Raw genomic sequence first — 20,772 nt, forward strand, 5'->3', positions numbered from 1 at the left:
GAATGAATGGTTCATTTGGCATGGGGTATACCTGGAACTCTCTCACCCCACCCCACCCCCACTTCCCACTAGTACTTCTGGTGTGAGGCCTGCTGAACCCTTTTGAGGGTTGCTTATCCACTTTTGGTGTCCACCTCTCACCCAACTCTTACCAGTGGCTCCAAGAAGCTGTAGCCAGACCTGATAAAACTGTCTCAGCAGTTGGGCTAAACCAACTTAGGGATAACTGAGAGGCCACAAAGCCATCAGTGAGTTAGAGGGATTCTACCCTAAGAATGTAAAGATTTCCCTAGTGGTATGGGTGAATGAGAATAATTTGTTCCAATGGCCATGAAGGCAGCTGAAACAGGAGTTGTAGAGTGCTTAGAGCTTGGTTATATGTTAAAGACACCAAGGTCATCCATTGCATCTCAGGCCATCACCAAGTCATCTTGACTTTTGTTCTGCCTTTGGACTTTGATAACTCTGGAATAGAGAATGAGATTAATGATTTTCTGCAACTTTTCTTACGTCAAGACACCTGTAATGTCATTGGTCCTCTTCCAGAATAAAGGATGAACAACACCTGGGACTCCATTCTGGAACTATATATATATATATATATAATAATATATATATATTATATATATATATATTATATATATATATATTATATATATATATAATATATATGTGTGTGTGTGTGTGTGTGTGTGTGTGTATATATGTGTGTGTGTGTGTATATATACACACACACACACACATATATATATATATATATATATGTATTCTTGAAATAAGAAATATTTGGGGGCAATATAAGTATTTCTTAAAAGTTACAGCTTTCCAAGAACAGAATTAGACACTCTTGAAGTTTTGAGCCCTCTGTCAGAGAAGAATTCAATGAAGAGTGGCATTGAATTGGTCCAAATTAGCTACAGTGCCAAAGGGTTCTCTGCCACAAGAAATAAAATCCCTGATCTAAACTAAATCTCTTATTTTATAGATAGTATAATAGTATCACAGAGTCACAGAACCTCAGAATTGCAAGGGATCATTTACTCCAACCTACACTTGAGCATGAGTCTTCTCTACCAATGCTGAGAAGGCTAACCAGGAAGTCCTTCAGTGATGGGGAATTTAGCATGGTAGAGTAGAGAAAACACTGCATCCAGAGTTAGAGGTTAGGGATCCCTTTCTAACTGGATGATCTTAGGCCAGTCATTTCTATCTTTTGCCATTTAGTTTTTTCATTTGCAAAACAAGGAAAACAACCCCCCCTCCCCACTTTCCAGGGGTTGCCTATTATGATGAAAGCACTTTGTACACAATAGAACTACATAAAATGGGATTAAAAATTTTTTTATTTTTAATGCCTTTTGAGGTAGCCTATTTGACTTTGGGGACAAATCTAGTTGCTAGAAAGTTTTTTTAATTTATATTATCAAGCCCACATCTTTTATTGTTCCATTCATCTGCTGCTCCTGGGCCAAGCTTATACAAGTCTAACTTTTTTCCTTCAAATAATTGAGCTAATTCTTTTGACCGCTCACCTCACCTCCACACTACCATATTTATTATTTTTCAGGTTAAACATCTCTGGTTTCCCCAATGAATTCTCATGGGGCATGATTTCCAAACTTCTCACCATTTTGACTCTCTCCCTTTGGATCCATTATATCTTGTTTTAAATTGTGGTAATGAGTTAATAGTGGAAAGTGTTTTGAAACTGGAGTCAGGAGATCCTGGTTCTAATTTTGGATCTGCCATAAAATCTAAGGCAAATGACTTCACTTTTCTAAACCTCAGTTTCCTCCTCTCTCAAATGGGGACTAATTCTATTTATACTTTCTACCTCCTAGGCTGAAGTGAGGAAAATATTAAGTTAATCTTAAAGAGTTATGGAAATGTGCACTACAGTCATTAGTAGTAGTAGTTCCTTGAGGGTAAATTGTCTCTGTGCAGGTGGCCCTATGGTTTTCATGTCTGGAGCTGCTGTTCAAGACCCTCATCACTAAGCAAGCAATTTCAGGGCTTAATCCGAGCAGGTCTCCTGGGGATCGGACTGCCTTCTCTTCAGCCTCGGTGAGATCGACATGCCGGCCTCCAGGTGTGCCCATGCATCTCGTCAGCTACTTAGCAGGACCCGTTTTGTACTGTTTATGTTCCTACAAGATTAAATCCTCCTCCTTCCCCCAGCCCCCTCCAATTTTATACCAGCCTCCCTCCAAATTAGATTAGGAGTCAATTCAATTTTTTTTTGAGAGAAGTCATTTGTTGCTGATATATTGCCCAACATGCCGGGGCACTGAAGAAAACAACTAGACTGATGGGAGGGCATCTGTTGGGTTTTTAGCAGCTTTTGGTTCATTTCAGCCTCAACTGGCTAGGTTGGGGAGATCTCGGCTGCCCAGTGGTCATGGCAGCATCCAGTAAGGAGAAGCTGCCATCTTCTGGCTCGCCACACTGTTAGTGTTTATTGGGCTGGGGAGTTTGCTTTGTCAATATTGAATTAGAAACTTGCCAGTGTCTGCTCTGGGGGGTCTATTTAATAATGAAAATGCTGGGTATTGCAAATGAAACTGAGACTAATTAGCAATGATGCTAATAAGGCAAGATCCTGAGCTTAGCCCTGACAGCCACAGGCATAGCAAAGTTTCTGTTAGGTGCTGGAACTTGGCAGCTCATTCCTTTTGGTTGTGGATGTGGGAAACAGGAAAAGAGATCACTGGAAGCAACTCATCCCTGAGGAAGGGGAGAGATTGGAAAAAGGATTGGAAAAAAGATTTTTTAGTCTGACCAAAAATCCAATCTGGGGAAGAAAATGTGCTGTTTTTAAATTCTATTCATTGAAAGCAGTATAGAATCAGAAGGAAAAACCCTATGTTTGAATACTGACTCTGTACCTTGTTAATTAGAATGGAATAGTTATTTTTTTCCATATCGCATCCCATCCCCCCATCTGAAAAAATTTGCTTAGAATTTTTTGGCCCTCTAAACCAGAGAAGAAATCTGCATTTTTTCTTTTCTTTTATGGGGTGTTTACAATACCTTATGGTAGAATTTGAGTTAAGTATTTGGTCATATTTTTTCTGCTGGCCTTCATATATCATCTGTGATTTCCAGAAAACTCCCCTCCAAATTCCCATTTAATTTCATGTTGACTCACTATATATCTAAACTATGATGGGGAAAGTTACTACATGGAAGGAATAATTGGACTAAGATGGAATCAAGGAACCTGTGTTCAAAACCCATCTCTGCTATTTATTATGTATTCACCGATATGCAGTATAAAATTGAGAGTAGTATAAGGGCCTTAGAGAGCATCACTCTTACTCTCATTTTAAAGATGAGTAATTAATGCTCAGAGGGAGGAGGGGACTTGTTTAAGGTCCTCAACTGACAGTGAAGGGGAACTAGACTAGATCACCTCCAAGGAGGCTTGCATTTCTAAATTCCCTCATACTGTGACCTGTCAGATGAGCAGAGCTTGTATCAGGAATTCTATAATGTATCTCTTGGCTTGAACGTTTTGTGTTCTAGGATTCTAAGATCTCTTCTGGTTCTGATAGTCTGGGTTTATAGGTATCTATACACTTTGACTACCAACTTGAACTCCAAATCAAGGTTGGGAGTGGCAGGCTGTTTTTTTAAAAGTAGAAAGTATTTTCCCTCTTATCAGTATCTTATTCCTAGATCACAGCAAGCAATCATTCCCTTAAGGGGGTAAAGGAAGAAGCTTCCTATTTGAAGTAAAATAGGAAGTCTTAGAAAGGCATATACTGTTTGTGGACCAAGATTCCTGTCTTCTTGCACAGACTGCCCAAATCAGCCTTCCTTAGAACTTGGAATCCGGCCCTTTCCTCTCTTGGTTTGGGTCATCTCCCTCATCAGTGGATTTTTCTGTTGCTAAAGATGGTACTGACTTTGGCCCCTCTATCCAAAGCCTCTCTGCTCCATCCCATCTTCAGAGGCTGTCTGTTAACCCCTTCTCTTCTATCATGTTTGTAAGGGTCTTCAATCTTCCAGTGGCCTGACATTCCCTGAAGGCCTAAGAAAAAATGACTGTCAACTGCTAAGAGACAGAGCTTATTAACATACCAGTATCTTTTCAAACCTGGATCCTTTTAATTATTCTCCCCCAAAGCAATCAGTCTTTGGCACATCCTTTGTACTCATCCTGCATTAAGTTTCTCCCTTCCCTTGGTGGTATAGAGCAATTGTCTTTATTCTTCCACTTCAGATCCAATGCTTATGTCATGGCTTAATGCTGGCTATGGACTGTCAGAGCCTGAGAGGATCCTTCAATAGAGCCAAAGCTGGCTTGCTTCTGTCAGGGAGAAGAAATAATACATTATATTTCTGGGGGGAAAATATTCCCCTCCCTAGTCTTAACATTCCCAGAACTCACAGTGAACTTAGCCTATATCCCATGTGATTTAGACACAGAGTGGAAATCATTCTTATTCAGGGAATTAGATTTTAGAAGGAAGAAAAAATAGAATTTGATATAAATATAAATATAAAAAAATGTTTAGTAATTTGTTTTTCTCACATAGATTTTCTTTTACGTCCTCAAAAAGATATATTCTAACTTTTATTTTCTCAGTGATAAATGCATTAAAACTTCTCCCTCACCATTTAGATAGTGGTCCTCTGTCGGGGGTCGGCCCTGACCGCCTGAGTGGATAGGACCTCCCCGGTAGTGAGGTCAGGCCAATCTAAAGAAGACACGGCTCCTTAAGGGGAGCAGTGGCTTCACCTGGTTGGCCTGTGTCGCTTGCTCCAATCGGGTGGTAGGTTCTGCCCTCGGGGCGGATCGGGGTGGCAGCCCAGAACGAACTCCCTATATTAGCCATCACCCTGAGCTATTCGGGGGATCCCTCTGCACCTAATAAAACATATGCCTCCTGAAGACGTGTCTGCCTGAGTCCCTCCTCGCTGATCCCCGGGGGAGGGAAATACCAGGGACGCCTGAAGCAGTGCCCACTGAGGAGCTCACTCGGGAGTCCGGGGAAGAAGACCCCGGACAGTCCTCTCATACTGGTAAATGGCAAAGGACAGGGCCTCTTTTTCCTTAGTGAATAAGGTCTAAAAAGTTGTGAATAATCATTTAATAATGAGAATAATCACAATAAACATCCATTGCTCCAATAATTATATTTCCCCTGGCCCCCATGAAATACATTTCCTGGCATGAGGTAGAACAACCATCACCACTCCCTTCTTTATTTTCCTTACTCCTTACAAATGATCCCTTCACTTTTTTCTCTTTTAGAGATAGTTTATTCAAGTCTTTATAGCCCTGCTACTTCAATGCCTAATGGATGTCTCCAGTTACATGTTGTGGGTTAGTCTCTTACACTCAGCATGTCCCAATCTAAACTTCTATATTTTCCCCCAGATCTGCCCCATGTCCACCCTTACCCATTATTGACTAATTGGTTCATCAGATCTTTAAGAAACACCTACTCTATGAAACCTCCTACTAATGGAGAAGTTTAGCTAAAACAGGGTTTCAGTCTTCATTAGGATTATATATTTAGAACAAGAAGGAATTCTAGACATAATTACATGCAACCTCTTCTCTCCTCTCACAGATGAAAAGACAGAGACCCAGAGAGTTTAAGTGATTTGCCCATCTTTTGGGTAAGTACTCAAGAAGAGCAGGAAGAATTTGAATTCGAAAAGTCATGTGCTTTTATAACAGAGTTATAATTCTAGATCTTGGTTGAGGGTAAGGGGTGGTGGAAGGGACAGAGAATGGGACTGAGACTGGATAAGAAGACACCAGGAAATCTGTTGAGGTTTGAGAGGAAAATGCATAGAGATAAAGGATAAAGGATGAAAGGTAGGATGCTATAGAAGTCTCTACCAGGGAAAAGCAATTTTAGGGAACTGAAGCAAGAGGAGTGCAAAGAAAGACTTGAAGAAGGAAGTTAAATATAAGTAGGGACAGGGCTACCAGACAAATAGGAAACTATTTTCATGAGAAGGATGACTACATCATAGAGTTGTGTTTGTGATGCCTAGTTGGATGTATGATCTTAAGTTAATTATGTCTTGGGTCAGTTCAGAGAATGGTATTCTTGGAGGGCACGAGATAAACAGATAAATACAATATACAAGGTTTTCTGAGAAGTGATGCAAAGAGGTATAAGCTGTGCATAGTCAGAGGAAACCTTTACCTCCTATACTCTGCCTTTTCCTCAGTCAGGTCAACTATATATTTTATCACAGTAATATATCGTACCACCTTGTTCTTTTCTACATTGACACAGCTGCTATTTTATTTAGGGCCCCAATGACTCCTGCCTAGACAACAATATTATAATTGTTCTCTCTGTCCAGTGTTTTCACTTAGAGGAGTGCCTATCCTGTTCTTTCAGTAAACATCTAATATGTCTAAAATCATTGTGATTGGTAGTAGGAGAGACTTTGTCCATATCTCACAGAGTTTATAGTTTAGGAGCACAGATGAAATATGAGTGAATAATAGAATATAAATGTTGGAGAGGCCCTGAGTCCTGGGAGGGTTCAGGGGAGGGAGGGCTTATGACTGCCTAGGGAAATCAGAGAATACTTCATAGAGTAGTTGGTGTTTGAGCTGGGCTTTGAAGAATGGGTAGAATTTTACAGAATCATAAAATCTCAGAATTGGAAGAGGAGTCAGCAGTTTGGCCCATCGCCCAAAGGAATACCTGCTATATAACACAGTTAACAAGTTGCCATCTAGTTTCTGCTTAAAGATCTCTAATGAGGAGGAATCCATTAGCCCTCCCTGACAAGTTTACTTAGTTTTTCCATTGCTCTGATTATAAGAAAGCTTTTTTTAATATTTTATTTGAGTTTTACAATTTTTCTCCCAATCTTACTTCCCCCCCCCACAGCAAGCAATCTGTCATTCTTTATTTTGTTTCCATGTTGTACATTGATTCAAATTGGTTGTGATGAGAGAGAAATCACACCCATAAGGAAGAAACAAAAAGTATAAGAGATAACAAGATTAGACAATATGATGTTTTTTTAAGAAAGCTTTTCTTGATATCAAGTCTATATTTGTTATTATTCCATTGTGTACAATTCTCTGTGTCCCTTTTTGGAGTTTTCTTGGCAAGGAATACCTGAATAGTTTGTCATTTTATTCAGTTCATTTTACAGATGAAGAAATTTGGGCAGGTAGGGTTAAGTGACTTGCCCAAGTTCATCCAGTTAGTAAGTGTCTGAGGTCAAGTCTGAATTCAGGAAGATGAGTCTACCTTACTTCAGGCCTGTTACTTTATTCATTATGCCACCTAACTACCTTTTGCCTTTATTTACCTCTTTTGCAAGTCTGCCCCACTCCTTCTGTTATTGCTCCTCCCCATTCTTCCTTCTAGGATCAAACATTTAAAATCTAATCCTCCTTCCACAAGACAGCTCTATGAATACTTGAAAATACCTATCCTATATGCCTTTCAATATGCAGAGGAAGATGGAAGGCATTTGGACATAAGGAAGGGTTTAAACAAAACACGTCAAGAAAGCTCAGAGGACAGTGAATTATCTATTTTGTCTAGGGTAGATTGTGAAGAGTCTTGAATGCCTGAAGAGTTTGGATTTTGACACTTAGAATGGCCAAGTTGTTTGAATGTCAAATGTATTTTTGTCTAAAAGACTATCTTGCTCATATAAGTCATACAAATCAAATGCTCATATGCTTGGGGTTCAAAAGAAACAATACAATGACACTCTCAAGGTCTCTCTGAAAAGCTTTGGAATTGATTCTGAGACATTGGAGACGCTGGCACAGAACCTCCCAGAATGATGAGTCCTCATCAAAGAAAGCTCTGGGCTCTGTGAGCTAAGTCTAATCACAGTAGCACAAAAAAGGTGAAATGTGCCAATCTAGAGACATCTCCACTCCAACTGGCCATATGGACTATTTGTGCCTGACTTGTGGTAGAGCTTTCTGAGAGTTCATATTGGTCTGATCAGCTACAGGGGCACACACTGTACCTTGACTCTGATATAATGAAGTCATTTTGGTCCTTTTTGAGAACAAAGAAAACCACCCACCATAGAACCATAGAAGGTTTTAGAGCAGAGGCGTTTCTGAACTTGGAATTAGAAAAATGATTCTGCAGGATGGATAAAAGAAAGAAGAAAATGGAAGAAGGAAAGAAAAGTAAAAAAATGATAAATGGAGTAAATTAGAATGAAAGGTATGCAAGTGGAGGGTAGTGGTATCAAATTCAGTTGGAAATAGGAGCCACTAATCATGCATAAGGATACCTATCCCCTGCACATTGACATAGAAAACTATATATTAATGCTTTCTATGTTCTAACTGAATTTTTATTTTCTTTGTTAAATATTTCTATTCATTCAATAAACATTTATTAAACACCTACTATGTATCTCAGGTATTCTACTAAACTCTGAAAATAACAAAAAAAAAAGGCAAAAGATAGTCCCTATCCTCAAAAGGCTGACAATTGAATGGGGAGATATAAACATTCAAACAAATATATACAAAACAAGCTATATACAGGGTAAATAGGAAATAATTAAAAGGAAAAAAGCATTGGAATTAAGAGGTGTTAAGGAAATCTTCCAATGGAAGGTGAGATTTTTAATTTGTCCTTAAAGGAAGGCAGGGAGGTTGACAGTTGGAGTGAAAGAGGGGGAATTTACAGGTCAAAGAGAAGGCCCAAAGTCTAGAGATTGAGAGACTTTTTCATGGAATAACCAGAAGGCCATTCATCGTCACTGAATGGAAGAATATGAATTAGAGTGAGGAGTAAAAGATTGGAAACAGAAAAGGACTAGAGAGTGAAGAGCCTTTCAAAGTCGAATAGAGTATTTTGTATTTGTTCCTAGAGAGAGTAGAAAGTAACTGAATGGGAACTATAAGAAAACAAATCTAAAATATTTTTATATAAATAAACAGATCTAATTAATATTTGTTTTTTGTAAGTAGGTAAAGCCAATATAATTTAAAAAATGACAGTTTAACTAATTCATCTATTTATTCAATGTCACACCAATTAAGTTATTAAAATTATTTTACTGTGTTAGGAAAAAATGACAAAATTCATTTGGAAGAACTAAAGGTCAGAAACTACAAAGAAACCAGGGATGCAAAGAAACCAGCAGTATCAGGTTAATTTTAAACTAAAATTTTCTTGTATAAATAAAAACTATATAATTAAGTATAGTAGGAGTGTAGAAAATTGGAGAAAAAAATTTCATAGACAATGTCCTAGATTAAATGTGATTGGGTTGGAAAATTTCTATGATATAGGAAATGATGGCTGATTTAAGAAAACATGGAAAGCTTTGGTCTTATTAAGAAAGATGCTATCTGTCTTCAGAGAACAGATGATAGGGGGAAATAAGCATAGAACATTCTCATTTGAGTAGGTATGAGTATTTATATGCATCTATATCTGTATGTTTATAGAAATCTATATATGTATATATCCACACTTATTGGAATCTTCTTTAGGTGGTGGGGGGAGGGAGGGAAAAATAAAGTAAAAAGTATACAACAGATAACAAAAGAAAACCAATAAGGATTTAAAGAAAAACTAGATAGTTTTGAAAACAGAATAAATGTTTTCTTGAAATGGAAATTTGTTGTTTTATATTGAAACTTCTATTATGTCTGCTATGTACATGACACCTTTTTCCTTTTTCTTATAATGTATATAACTATACAATAAAAAAAATTACCAAGAAAAAAAATCAAAGAAAATTAACTACAGTCTTCCAACTTTAATCTGGTTCAAGCCCCATAGGTGGGGTGAGGGAGAATTTCTATGATTTAGAGCATGGGTCAAGAGATGCTGGGAGACAGTCTCACAACAGACAGGTCCTGACAGCCTACTATCCTCTTCTAGCAGGATCACAGCTGTTAGGTCCTTCATTTGGTAGGAAGTCACACACTAACTTAAAGATGCACACATCTAGATGGGCAGAACCATTTCTAGCTAGATCTAGGAAATAACACTTTTCCCCACCACTGGGCTTCTCAGAGGCTCTTCTCTTTGTCAGCATCAAAACAGATCTGACAAGTCAGAGGAGTCCCAGGATCTTTTGATGTGCAAAAATCATACCTTTGTCTCAGGTAACTGACACTATTCCATATAGAATCAAGGGATCAGTCTCTGTGTGGAGTTTCTGTCCACAGCAGATAGACATGTAGGGGTGTTGATGCCTGTTGGTATTTTTCCATCAACAATGCTGTTGGGATTAAAAAACAAAACAAAGCAAAATAATGATGAAAACCAAGATACTTTCTTCCTTCTCTGAAATTCAAAAACTTGCTTTCCATATTGCTCATCTGATGATATCTATGTTATCCTTTGTCCAATATAAGTGTTTTATTAATGAATTTTTTTCACATATTTATCTTGCAGGGTCATTGAAAAAATACTAGATTTTGGAATTAAGAGAATTACTCTTTAAATTTCTGCTTTGACACTTACTAGTTGTGTGACTTTGGTCAAGTCACTTACCTTCTCTGGACCTCAGTTTCATCATCTGTAAAAAGCCTCTGAGATATTTTCCAGTTCTAGACATGATGCTGGGAAATTGACTTCTCTAAGGACAGGGACCAGATTTTCTGCATCTCTGTTTTCCTCAGAGGGTCGTCAATCACAGGACTCTATAAATAATTCAATTTAATTTATCAAATGTTGATTAAGTACATACTGGTACCAAACACTCTGCTGGAAAGTGGGGGAGTTACAGAGCTTCCATGAACTATGGCCCCTGACCTGATGGAGTTCACAATTTAATAGGGGGATAGCAAGCAAACAAATGTATATCACATGATAAGAGTATTGGAGAAGTGTGAATTAAGTGTTAATGAAGGTCTCAGGAGGAAAACCTTAACAAGAGAGGGAGGCTGAGGGTTTTCTTCAAGGAAAAGACTCTTTTTACTTAAAGGGATTGTGTGGACATTCAATAGGAAAAGAGAAGGAGCAAGGGCCCGGGAGGTATTGGGTTGTTTTCAGGGAAAAATAATGACATCCCAAGAGGAGGAACAGAGTGGGGAATATTTCAGGAGCAGAGAATAGTCCATTTTGGCTGAGGTATAGAGTGTGGGGAGGAGAAAATTATCAGTCAAATCTGAAAGCATGGCTCCAGATTAGGGAATGCTCAGAAGGCCAAGTTAGAGGAGATGGGGTAGATCAGGGATTTGGGGGTAATCTGAATTCTTACATTAGCAGACCAGAAGATGAGAAAAAAGAACTGGGGCTAAAGTACACATGGGAAGGTTAAGGAAAATCTGTGTTGTCTATCCAGAGACATATAAAGTAATAATGACTGATAGTGTGTAAAGTTATGGTATGAAAAAAAATTGGATTTATAATAGTCCATCTTACCTCTCCCACCTCTTACCTTCATTTTTATAAATGTTTATAAACTTCCTAAGGGAACTGATGGGGGCTGTGCAAGGCCCATCCGTTGGTCCAGGGAGGTCACTTTGAGCAATATGTCTATCACAGACTCCCACCTAATTCCAATTTTACTTGGATCTACCCTCTTATGATTTCACCTTATTGTACAATGTCATGCCTCATAAATAATGAAGCTTAACGAATGGAATGAAAAGTTAATTAATTGTAAGCATAGTTACACACAGCAATGCTTTACCTGTCATAAAATATATCTTGTGTTAAAGCTTATTACATTTTTATCAACTCTGCCTCTGGGGGCCTGTTTCATACTTGGACTATGGAATGTTCTTGTATAATCAGGGTCCTTGGTCCTTATGACTCGGACTAAATCAGTCCCCTCCTCTACCCCAGCTGGAAACAAAAAGTGCTGCTATTTGTCCTTCTTTTTGAAGTTGGCAGATATCCTTTTCTCCATCATACATACTTTTTTTCTCTTATCTGGGCTATTGTATGACTGGAACAGAATTTCAGAATTGGAAAATATCTCAGAGGTTTTTATATCTACTCATATCTGAAAAAGAATCTTTTCTTTAATAACCCAGGAGTTATTTGATCTATGAGATGAACACCTGCCATGGTGGGGAACCCCTTACCTCATAAGGTTCTAATTGTTATCTAAAAAAATTGAAATCCTACGTTAATCCTCAATCTGTCTCTCTACAATTTTCAACCATAGAGCTTAGCTCAATTCAATTTGACAAGTATTAAACTTTTACCAAATGCAAAGTACCAAGTTAGAAAAAAAAAGACAAAAATGAACCAGTCTAGCCTCAGAGAACTTGCATTCTACTGTGTCTTAACAAAATGAAGATAGATTAGCATTATATAAATGGAGAAGGTAAGGGAGATCAGACAAAATGCTCTAGAAATGTGTGAGGAGGTAGAGGCCACTTATAACTAGAAGACTCAGGGAAGGTTTGAGAGAGGAGGAGGTGTGTGAGTCTCCCTGGAAGAAAGAGGAGGAATCTGAGGGTCAGTATTCAGAGGGAGGCATGTGGTCTTGCTAATGATGCAGGGGAAAGATGAAGAGAATTGTGAATGTAGAAATTGGATGGGGTTGACTACCACCTACTCTTGAGATGTAAATTGACTTGCAGTAGAGAATTATGATTCTAACAAACAATTGTAATCTCAAAGACTGCTTGGATGGAGGGGACCCCCCCCCCCATTCTTGATGTACCATTAATTCATTGTTTAATGTAAAATTTGTATCCTGATCTCCTTAGGATTTACCCTCTACCTAATTCCTAGTCTAGTAAGAGAAAGGAAGTTCACCTTTTGCCCTCTGGGTGAGAGGCAAGACATAAAAACCTGAGCTCAGGACCACAATCTTCTCTGACCATGGTCCAGCCAACTTGAAGGTTATAAGACATAGGAAGGGCTAGGGAGAGAGAGAGAGAGAGAGAGAGAGAGAAAAGAACAGTCAAGCAGAGTTGGTTGGACCAAGGTCAGTCAACCCCACCCAATTTCTACATTCAAAATTCTCTTCATCTTTCCCCTGCATCATTGGTGGGAAGGTTAGAAGAGAGGAGTTAGAATACTGAGTTTACTGACAACTATTAGTCCCATTTGGTTGGGAATATACGGCATGGGAAGAGGAGTGATGTGAGTTAAAAAGCAAGTTTGGAAAAGTAGTTTGAAGTCAGCTTTTGGAAGATCTTAATTTACTAGTGAGGAGATAAAACTTTAACTGACTCTCCCAAAAAAAGCATACATGTCACACTTTGTACATACTTTATACAAACTTTTAAATTTTACCTGCCTTATTAACATCTTCTTTTTTATTCACAAGTGTAAACAATCAACAAAAACAATAAGTCAAGCTTTGATTTGTAGTGTTTGCCTACTTTTGAGATATACTAAAAATGTAATATTTGGCAATCAGATACCAGTTCAAGCTAACTTCAGGGCAGCCCTGACATAAATTCCTGACTAAGAAAGTTATACTTGATCCTAGCTAAAATGGGGAATCACTAACCATTTTTGAGCAGGGGAGTGACACAATCAGCTTTTGGAAGATAACTATCTTTCCAGTTTTTACTCCTCCTAAACCCTTGCTTTTCAGCTCTCAATTGTGATCTTCAAATTCCAACCCTTAATACCTTCCCAGGAAGTCATTCCTACTCTAGTACCACAGTTCTCCCTTCCTAGTCCTGACTCTGTATGCCCTAGTCAACTCTATATGAGCCTCATTTCTTAAAATTCTTAGTTCAATTGTTCTGTTGGACAATCGGATTGTTGGATTATTTCATTAATTAATTCCTGGTTTATTCCCACTATCTGTGTCCTCCGCTCTTAATCATAAACATGCTGCTGAAGTAAGTCAGAGAGCAACTCAAAATCAGACTGACTGGTCACTACAAATTTATGCTATCTAATGTCCATTGGACCCTCTCTGAGGGAAGGAATACAATCCTTTCACTGATTCTTCATTGATTCTCTGTCTCACTTACCAGAGGGTCAGTTCTTAACCATTTTTTCCTCCTGAAATATCTGTTGTTACCCATCCCTCTTCCTCCATCCTAGCTGAAAAGCTTTTCTGTTTACTGAGAAAGCAAGAAGCCTCTCTTTCCCCTTTCTTTTTATCTTATAACCCATTGATGTTGTCACCAAGTTTTTCCTCTTTTACTTCAAGCTCAGCAGGTTACTTCCTAGTACTTCTCCCCCTCATCTGCAATCTTTCCTTATCTACTGCTTCCTTCTTTGATGCCTCATAACATATCCAAATGACCTCAACTCCTATAGAAATCCTCATTAATCCATGTTTCAAAGGAGGAAAAACACCTAGTAGATACTTTCTACACATCAGATGGAAGTCTGAACTAGGGTGGTGGTTGTGTGAACAGTGATAAGAAGACAGACTGGAGAGATATGTGGAGGTAAAAATGGCAGAAATTTGTTAACTTGTGAGAGATGTAGGGTGAGCGAGTGTGAGGAGTCCAGGTTGACACCAGAGTTGTTAACCTTGGTGAGTGGGAGAATGATCGTGTCTTCTAAAGAAATAGGGATATTCAGAAAAGGTTAAGTTTTGGGAGAAAGACAGTGAAATGAGATTCAGGATGTAGATAATAACCTACCCACACCTTTTGCTTATCTGCTCCTGTATTAATGGTTAGATTATAACTTCCCTGAGGGCCCTATGACCGGTTTAGAAGATTGTAGAAAAGCAGCTGAAGTAAACAGAGTAGGGAAGTCTTGGGACTTGAAGGTGGGTGTTGCTGTGTTAGAGAGAAGATTTTAAATTATCATTCAAAGAGAAGGTGAACTGTTTCCTATTCCCAACCTCACACTGATTCATCACTTGCCTCTTGGGATCAGGTCATGGCCATCACTTTGGACCATTATTGTAGGCAATGAAGAATGAAGCAATCAATAGGAAGTGATTGAATAGTGTAATGGATAGAACACTGTACTTGGTATCCAGAAGATGTGGGCTCAAAAGACCATCTAAGACATTAGCCGAGTGATGATTTTAAATTCTCTCAGCCTTAATTTCCTCAAGCTATGTGATAAGAAATGTAATATCACCTATCTCAGAGATATACTGTAAGTATATCAAATGAGGCAATAATGTATTAAAAATGCTTTAAAGGGTTAAATTTCATTATTTGTTAAACTATTGACATAACTATTATTATTATTATTATTATTATTATTATTTTATAATTCTCACATTTATGTCAGGTTAGTTCAATTTAGAAGCTGGGCACAGTGTTGGATAGCAGGGATATATAGATAACAACGAAACAGTACTTGACCTCAAAAAGCTTACATTATAATAGGAAAGATAGCATGTGCTGAGCTTATAGAGCGATATTCTAAGATATATTTTTCCAGGTTTTGGTACTTTAATTTTACTTTTTCCAGTGTTCTTTATTCTCTCTGATTTGGTTTATGAATGGTTTCCTTTTTTGAAGAGTGATTTGCATTTTGCACCCCTCTGGAGTTGCTAATGTGCTGTCATGTGGTTATCTTCTGAGTATAGTTAATTGCAGTATTGCATTAAATTTCCTCTCAAATCACTTACTTGTGGTTCACTAGATTGTAGTATTGATAATCTCATGCATCATCCTCATAAAATGAAGGAAGGCTAAAGTAACTCTTTTCTGGGGCTTCTTCATCTCTTTCCCCCCCCACATGATAATAATTTCTTCCATAAGTGAGATGGCATTTGCAATGTTTTCATGGGTATATTTGTTTGTGGGTTTTTTCATTAAAAATTTGATAATATACACATCAGATATCAGTGTATATTAAATAGTTATAAATTTGATGATCAGAAATGAATAAAAAATTGTCAAATAGTGATTACCTTTTTAGAGAGTTTTTCAGAAATTACTCTCTTAATGTAGGGAAAGATAGTAAAGGTATATAAAACAATTCCAAATAGATCATAGGATCATAGACTAAGAACTGTGAGGAAATTTAGAAGGCATGAAGTCCCATCCTCAATTTATAGAAAAGGTAGAAGGGCACAGAGAGGTTGAAAGACTTGGTAGTTCCAAATATCTGAGCAGGTACAAGGTGATATGTGAGGTAAGGACACTAGCATCTGAAAAAGAGCAGGAAATGCTTCATGTAGAAGCTCATCCTTGTGGGACTTGAAAGAAAAATTCTGAGAGATGGATGTGAAGAAGTGCATTCCAAGCATGGAAGTTGGCCAGTGCAAAGTCATGGAGGTGGGAGATGGAATTTTGAGGAGAAAAAAGTTATCAATTTACCTGAACTGTGGAATGTGTGGAGGGGAATAATAGTTATTAAGGTGAAAAAAATAGATTGGGGTCATCTAGGAAGGACTTTAAATGTAGAAAAAAAGAAGTTTAGATAGAAATAAGTATAGGAAAAGAAGTTCTCTTACTAGTGATCTTTTATGATTAATGTTTGCTTTGTAATTTTTTTTTTGCAAACGCATCTTTTGTCAACTCACTGAACATATCTTCAAGGCAATTCCAGAATATGCATTCAGTTTATTATAGATTACTTTATATATATATATATATACATATATATATATGTATATATATTTGGCATGTTGTATCATCCAATGAGGATAGAGACCTGTTTTTTGCAACTCCAGCCTTTAGCACAGTTCCTGGCAAGTTGGAGCCTAATTTATTAATTGATAAAGGGAAAAAAAAGTAAGTCAGGGAGAAAGTAAGAAAAAAAACAAACTTTTATTGATCTTTTTTGTTTTTGCTGCAGTCATTTCATGATATTTTGTCATTTCCAACTTTGAATTTCCTTTTATAATTAAGAACAAAACAAAACAAAACAGACTGAATCTGACAGTGTATCTAAAATTCTATACCTATGCTTCCCTATCTCTCCACCAAGAGGACAAAAATAAACTTCCTCATCTATTCCCTAGAACTAAGCTTGATAATTACAACTAATTAAATATAGTTTTAGAGTTATTTTATTTGCATTCTTTTAGTTATTGTGTATGTTGTTCTTGTTTTGCTTATTTAGGCCTACATTAGTTCAACTACTTTCCTATATACTTCTCTGAATTCTTCATATTCCTTTTGAGGAACAAATGAGAATGGTAGTACATCACTACCAAAGGAGTTATACAGACATCTGGTAGGGTAGAAGTGTCAAACACAAGATTCACAGCTTCATTATCTGTGCAGTATCCTAGAGTGTAGATCAATCAGATTAAAAGGTTATGGGGGGGGGCGCTAGGTGGCACAGTGGATAGAGCACTGGCCCTGGAGTCAAGAGTACTTGAGTTCAAATCTGACCTCAGACACTTAATAATTACCTAACTGTGTGGCCTTGGCCAAGTCACTTAACCCCATTTGCCCTGCAAAAAAAAAGTAATTGGGAAAAATTTGGTAAATACTGTTTAGTCTAATATAGAATAATTATATGTATTCTGCAAAGAAGAACAAAAATCTTTCCATGTTTCTCTGAATTCTTCTTGGTTTTTATTGCTTAGTATGCTACAGTATGTTTAGCTATTCACCAAAAGATAGTCTATTTTCATTTTTTTTTTAACCACAGAAATGAATGGAGATGTCACTACAGATAGAAATACTAGACTAAATTCAGTATAAGAATTGAGTGTGCAGAAGTGGGATTCATGAGCATAGAGAAGATAACTGATACCAAGGAAGAAAGAATAAGAGAAAAGAGGTCTCAAGATAATACTTCTGCTATGAGTATTGTCATATATATGATACCTTTCTGTTTTTGATCTTGGAGAGTAATGAGCTCACTAAGTCAAAGGGGTTGCAAAATTCCAGATTTTTTTAAGAATGATTCAATCAACAATGTATTAGCATATCTGTCTCCAATACTCTTCCAACACTGACTAATTTTAACATTGTCACTAAGGGTGAGAAAGGTAAAATCTTAGAGTTGATTTAATTTACATTTCTCTTATTTTTTGGAGCATTACTTTTTTTTCTAGAATTTTCAATTCTTCCCTTGAAAACTCTTAGATTAAATCCTTCATCTAGTGGAATAATTCTTAAGTTCTTTTTTTTTTAGGTTTTTGCAAGGCAAATAGGGTTAAGTGGCTTGCCCAAGGCCACACAGCTAGGTAATTATTAAGTGTCTGAGACTGGATTTGAACCCAGGTACTCCTGACTCCAAGGCCAGTGCTTTATCCACTACGCCACCTAGCTGCCCCAACTATTAAGTTCTGAAATGTTTGTAGCAATCAGATAATCAAATAATCAGAAATATTTGATGTGAAGATTTTTCCTTACTTGTTATTTTCTTTTTTTTATTCTACCTGTTTTGTCCTTGTTTTTTACAAAGAAAACTTTCAAAATTTTATGTAATTGAGAATATTTTATATTTTGGGATAACCATATAAGGGTACAGGCATATGACATTTTATTGCACTTTTCTTTATTGCACATTGAAAATATTGTAATTTTTTTTTAACAAACTAAAGGTTTGTAGCTACCCTGTGTCAAGCAAGTCTATCAGTGCTATTTTTTCCATCAGCATGTGCTGTTATCATGCTCTGTGTCACATTTTGGTAATTCTCATAATATTCCAAACTTTTTCATTATTATTAGATCTATTATGGAGCTCTGTGATTAGTGATCTTTTATGTTACTATTGTAAGTCATTTGGGGTGCCATCAATCATGCTCATTTAAGATGACAATCTTAATCAATAAATGTGTGTGTTTTGATCACTCCATTAACTGGACATTCCCTATTTTTCTTTGGGCCCCCATTCTGTGAGATGCAACAATATTGAAATTAGCCTGATAACAATCCTGTGATAGCTTCTAAGTGTTTAGGTGAAATGAAGAGTCAATCTTTGGCAAACTTCATTGTTGTCTTATTTTAAGAAATTAGCATAGCCACCCCAACCTTCAACAATTGCTACCCTGATTTGTCAGCAGCCATCAATATCAAGAAAGAATCTCCATTATCAAAAAATTTACAACTTGCTGAAGGTTTAAGTGATGGTTGGCATTTTTTAGCAATAAAGTATTTTACAATTAAAATGTATACATTAAAATAAATAATAAAATCTCAAATGAAGTCATTAAGAATGAAAATAGATGAAAAATGACTATATAATATATTATACACTTACTACAATATAATGTATGCATAACTTTATATGTTCCAAGAAACCAAAAAACTCATGTGGCTCACTTTAATTGTCATATTTGCTTTGTTGTAGTGGTCTGGAAGCAAACCTGCAACATAGCGGAGGTGGGCCTGTATATGATGTAAGGTGTTACCAAATAAGTTTTTATGTACTGATTTCTAGTTTTCTCAATAGTTCTTGTAGAATGATGAATCATTCTAGAAGGTTTTATTAAAAGGTTTATCAAACACTAGAATGCTACAGATATTTGATTACTGATGAACTCATAGTTGTTAAATCCAATGACTTAGTCTATCCACATCTTTTATGTTTCTGCAGATTTTGAAGCTGCTGACTACCTTCTTCTCCTGGATACTCTCCTGTCCTTTAATTTTGATGACCAGACACTCTGGCTTGAATCTATTCCTATCTACCTGTCCATTACATTTTGTATCCCTTTGGAAGATCATCATTCATCTTGGCCATCACCCTGGGAAATAACCCCTCTGAAAATATGGCTAGAAACTCTTTTGAGGGTGCTTTGGATCCTGGAGCCTCCCAACTACTGAAAATGTGGCTAGAAACTCTTTTGAAGGTGTCATGGCTCCTGGAGCCTCCCAAGTTACCATTACAGTCCTTGCCAATGTCAAAAGGTTTGTCATGAGAAGTGAATAAGGTTTTTAATCAGTGAAACTGACATCAATAAGATTCATTACCATTGATTTTGAATCATGGGACTTTTCCACCTAACTTGCAGGTGAAATCTTCTATGTGAGTAAGATCTCTAGAATGTGAATTCCTTGAAAATGGGAAACTCTTTAGCTTTTCTCTTTGCATCCCCAGCACTAAACACAGTAATTTGCTTTGCCAAATGTACTTTCATTCATTCATTCATTCATCTCCTACCTATTTAGTATGAATATCCTATAAAGCTCTTTTCTGAACCCTCTTTTCTCCTCTTTTTATAATCTTTCCCTTGGTAATCTTACCAGCTGTCAAGGGTTTAATTATCCTCTATCCTAAATCTACATACCCAGCTCTTATCTTGATCCTGAATTCCAGTCTAGCATAGCAAATTGCCTACTTGACATCTCTATCTGAATTTCTGATCAGCAATTCAAATTCACCTAGTCTAAAATTGATCTCCTGTTCTTCCTCCTTCTGTTCTTCCCCTCAAATTTATCTTCCCATTTCTGTCAAGGTCACCATCATCCTCCCAGTCACCTAGATTTGGAATTTTAGCATTGTCTTTAATACTTTTCTGTTTCCCCATCCCTTATATTCAGTCAGTTGACAAATACTACTGATTTAGCATCTCTTGAATGTACACCCTTTCCATCATTCACATGACAAGGGAAGGAAGGAGGAGAAGAAAATGAAACCTATAGAGAATAGTTTGTTAACCTCACAATTTTTCCAAGGTCTGACCCAATCTGCCAGTGGTAATGGCAGAAGCTGGAATTCATACAATGTTTTTAGTTTGTCTAAGTAGATATCATCTCCATTTAATAGCTGAAGAAACAGATTTTTGAGGGTCATGACATTTCCCAAATCACAGTCAGAATATGTCAGATGTGGGACACCACCAACATACTTCTCCCAAAGTCTCCAGACTTCCAAAGCTCCCTCTCCATCTACTACTTCTACTCTCTTCTCAATATTGCTAGTATTCTCTCTTTTCAACTTTTTTTGACAGGTTCAGATTAGAAAAAGTCATGGGAAAAGTCTCTATCCCAGTGGTTTTCTGTTATATTCAGTGTTTGACAATTTACAGCTG

Source organism: Macrotis lagotis, chromosome 1, assembly GCF_037893015.1.
Source record: "Macrotis lagotis isolate mMagLag1 chromosome 1, bilby.v1.9.chrom.fasta, whole genome shotgun sequence".
Lineage (NCBI taxonomy): Eukaryota > Metazoa > Chordata > Mammalia > Peramelemorphia > Peramelidae > Macrotis > Macrotis lagotis.